Raw genomic sequence first — 4324 nt, 5'->3', positions numbered from 1 at the left:
GTAATGCTGAAAATTCTCCAAGCCAGGCTTCAGCAATATGTGAACCGTGAACTTCCTGATGTTCCAGCTGGTTTTAGAAAAGGCAGAGCAACCAGAGATCAAATTGCCAACATCTGCTGGATCATGGAAAAAGCAAGAGAGTTCCAGAAAAACATCTATTTCTGCTTTATTGACTATGCCAAAGCCTTTGACTGTGTGGATCACAATCAACTGTAGAAAATTCTGAAAGAGATGGGAATACCAGACCACCTGACCTGCCTCTTGAGAAACCTGTATGCAGGTCAGGAAGTAACAGTTAGAACTGGACATGGAACAACAGACTGGTTCCAAATAGGAAAAGGAATATGTCAAGGCTGTATATTGTCGCCCTGCTTATTTAACTTATATGCAGAGTACATCATGAGAAACGCTGGACTGGAAGAAGCACAAGCTGGAAGCAAGATTGCTGGGAGAAACATCAATCACCTCAGATATGCAGATGACACCACCCTTATGGCAGAAAGTGAAGAGGAACTAAAAAGCCTCTTGATGAAAGTGAAAGAGGAGAGTGAAAAAGTTGGTTTAAAGCTCAACATTCAGAAAACAAAGATCATGGCATCCGGTCCCATCACTTCATGGGAAATAGATGGGGAAACAGTGGAAACAGTGTCAGACTTTATTTTTCTGGGCTCCAAAATCACTGCAGATGGTGACTGCAGCCATGAAATTAAAAGACGCTTACTCCTTGGAAGGAAAGTTATGACCAACCTAGATAGCATATTGGAAAGCAAAGACATTACTTTGTCAACAAAGGTCCATCTAGTCAAGGCTATGGTTTTTCCTGTGGTCATGTATGGATGTGAGAGTTGGACTGTGAAGAAGGCTGAGCGCCGAAGATTGATGCTTTTGAATTGTCGTGTTGGAGAAGACTCTTGAGAGTCCCTTGGACTGCAAGGAGATCCAGCCAGTCCATTCTGAAGGAGATCAGCCCTGGTATTTCTTTGGAAGGAATGATGGTAAAGCTGAAATTGCAGTACTTTGGCCACCTCATGCGAAGAGTTAACTCATTGGAAAAGACTCTGATACTGGGAGGGATTGGGGGCAGGAGGAGAAGGAGACAACAGAGGATGAGATGACTGGATGGCATCACTGATTCGATGGACGTGAATCTGAGTGAACTCCGGGAGCTGGTGATGGACAGGGAGGCCTTGCGTGCCTCGATTCATGGGGTTGCAAAGAGTCGGACATGACTGAGCAACTGAACTGAACTGAAAGTCTATTAGAATTTCATGTACCTACATTCTCAAGTAGACGATTGAACTTCTTGACGGTGAGGGTCATTTTAGATTTTGGTGTTTTCTGAAAGAATTATTTCTACTGCAAATATTACTACTTGCTGAACTGATGATTTAGTGGACTTCTTTGAGTTCATTAGAGCATCATTTCATCCGTGGATTCTTTAAGATTGTCAGGGCAAGAAGTAGGAAGTTAATTTTCTGAAATCATGAGAAAGTAGAATCAATCAAAACTGTCAAAACTGGACTTGTAGAACTGTTAAGTGACATGGACCTTAAGGAACATTTAGTCTAATACCTGTATTTTTTTTTTTTTTGTAAATAGCAAAGTGGAGACCTGGAGAGGTGAGGTGATAAGATTTAGTCACACAGCTCTCTGGAGACATGTTATGTAGTGCTCATTTTACTCATCATCCTGCCTCTCTTCCTCCAGGGATCATTGCTTGATCTTAGAGTTGAAATAAAGTTAAATTGCTCAATTTACAATTGTTTATTTAAAAAACTCAGTTTTAATTTCTCTTTCAACTGATTTGTTAAAACAGGTTACTGTTGAAAGGGTATGAGATATGATCTTCATTTTCAAACAGATGCAAAAATATGCTGATATTAAATATGTAGCTAGAAAAATCTAGCAAATTATTTTTTATTTTTCAACAACCTTAAAATTTTATGTGGATTAATTTAAAATGTATAATATTAAATGAGACCCAAAGTTTTACAAATTTTAGATAAATTTGGACCTTAGATTTCTTGGTTAAAAATCTAAGTACTCTAAAATGTGGATTATATTCTGCTCTTGAGGATTTCATTTAATAATTGTATTTACAGGTAAAATTGGTGAAGTTCAGAACTAGTAAACAGTTTTCTTTTTTTCTTCTTCCTTTTTTTTAAATTTTGGCTGCACTGCACAGCAGGAGGATATTAAGTGTCCTGAGGAGGGACTGAACCTGTGCCCCCTGCTGTGGAAGTGCAGAGTATTAACCACTGAACCTCCAGGCAAGTCCCTGTTTTTCTTTTTTTTCATGAGCGCTACTAAACCTAGAAAATTAGCAAACAAAATAAAAACCCTCATTCAGTATACTCTTTTGGAAATGTAATAGTTTAAAATAAAAGTAAGAATCAAACATATAATTATTTACTTTTGCGTAGTTGATATACAGGCTTGTTGAGAGAGACTGTTTAAGATACACAGAGTGGTTTTAGGTTATACAGGTAGTATACCTTTTTGTCTAAATGTTTTCTTCCTGGAACATTTTCTACTCATTGCTTTATACTAACTTCATCCTGATTTCCTAAAGTCTCTAGCCCTTTAGGACAAGGGAGATACCTATTGAGAGGTGATTCTCCATGATCTCTTATGCTTCAGCACATCTTCTGAGCCAGAGGCATTGGCAGCTTTTGTTTAGGGCCCTCTTTTGAAAGAAATTTGCATCGCTAACAGCCTGAGAAGATAGAAATGGTATTTCCATAACAACAGAGGGCAGATTTCCTTACTGTCCAGGATAATCAAAATAATCTCTCTTGGGAAAAGGTGGGATATTTTTGCTTGCAACTCCTTTAAAATATTGACGGTTCTTAGGTTTCAGCTTTCTTCTCCTGTAATGTAACTCACTGTGTGTGCAGCATCACCTGGCTTATCTTTGTATTGCCCTTTAGGAATTGGAGCTTGGGGAACCAGTGCGAAAGATGATAACATTGGCTACAGCTGTTGTTTTGAGTAGTAAACTCTTTGTTTCTGACCCAGGGGTATCATATTTTCTGCCAGGATTATCTGATACTGGCTCACCAGATATTACACTAACACAACCTATTGATAAAGTTGAGTTTATTGCTTACTGTGGTAAAGGAGAATACCACCTTGACAGATATTTGATAATACCTTAAAAGGGCAAAGTCAAGGTAAAAATTTTAGAATTTGAAGTTTGATTTTATTTGAGTCTTGCAATGGTGATGATGGAGCTTGATTAATATTGAGTAAGTATCATGAATATCAATACAACAATTTAGAATTGATCAAAACAGCGATGCAAGGATTTAAACTGTTGATGCTTTCTGTTGGAGTCTTGATGAGTCTTTTGTGAAATTTCTATAATCAAGTTATGTTCCCGCAAGAATCTCCTGGAATAGTAGAGTATGCTAGTGAAGACACTGGACTAGTAAAGCCAGGCTCATGTAAACAGAAAGGGGTGTGTGCGTGTTTGTGTGTAGGTGTTTTAGTTTCCTAGGGATGCTATAACAAATTGCTGTGTAATTAGTGACTAATTAGTCACTTAAAAGAATAGCCTCTAGGGGAATAATTGTTTCCTCTTTTCGAGCTTCTGGTATTTTTAAGCAATCTTTGGTGTTTCTTGGCTTGTGGCAGCATACCTTTAATCTCTACCTCCATCTTCACATGGTGGTCTTCCCTCTGTGTGTACGTGACTCTTTGTTACTCTCTGGACTGTAGCCTGCCAGGCTCCTCTGTCCATGGGCTCCTCCAGGCAAGAATACTGGAATAGGTTGCCGTGCCCTCCTCTAGGGGATCTTCCTTCTGTATCTCTGTCCAAATTGCCTTCTTTTTATAAGGATACCAGTCGTTGGATTAGAACCCACCCTAATCCAGTATGACCTTATGTTACCTTGATTACATCTGCAGAGATCCTGTTTCCAAGTGAGGTCAAATTCACATGTTCCAGTGGTTATAAATTTGGGGGGTGGGTAGTATTAAATGCATTGCAGAGTATATGGTTTCAGTTCTGTGTTCAGTCTGTGTGTGGCTAGATACTTTTGGTTCTCAGTAGCCATGAAACTCTCACAGTCTCATTGCTTTGCATGCATGTAGGATAGAAATCTCAGGCTCATCAGAGTTGTTGACAACAGCATGGTATATTGTGGAAGGAATACCAGTATGGAAGTCAAGATGCTTTGGTTCTAGTTTCTGTCCAGTTAGTCAGTCAATTTGGTCGCTCAGTCGTGTCCCACTCTTTGCGACCCCATAGACCGCAGCACACCAGGCCTCCCTGTCCATCACCAACTCCCTGAGTTTACTCAAACTCATGTCCATTGAGTCT

The 4324-nt window shown here is 39.3% G+C and overlaps 1 protein-coding gene and 1 pseudogene across 12 annotated transcripts in view; one reads left to right on the top strand and one right to left on the bottom strand.

The window, feature by feature from the left end:
- LOC104993512 overlaps positions 1-1320 on the bottom strand; it is a 16098-nt pseudogene extending 14778 nt beyond the window's left edge.
- Positions 1-4324, top strand: part of FUT8 (fucosyltransferase 8 (alpha (1,6) fucosyltransferase)) — a 334040-nt gene that overhangs the window by 61381 nt on the left and 268335 nt on the right. The gene's annotated exons all lie outside the window — the stretch shown is intronic.

This window comes from Bison bison, unplaced genomic scaffold (genome assembly GCF_000754665.1).
Source record: "Bison bison bison isolate TAMUID 2011002044 unplaced genomic scaffold, Bison_UMD1.0 scf7180017864239, whole genome shotgun sequence".
NCBI lineage: Eukaryota > Metazoa > Chordata > Mammalia > Artiodactyla > Bovidae > Bison > Bison bison.
Note: the sequence above shows the minus strand (reverse complement) of the source record. Positions and strands in the feature narration are given on the sequence as shown.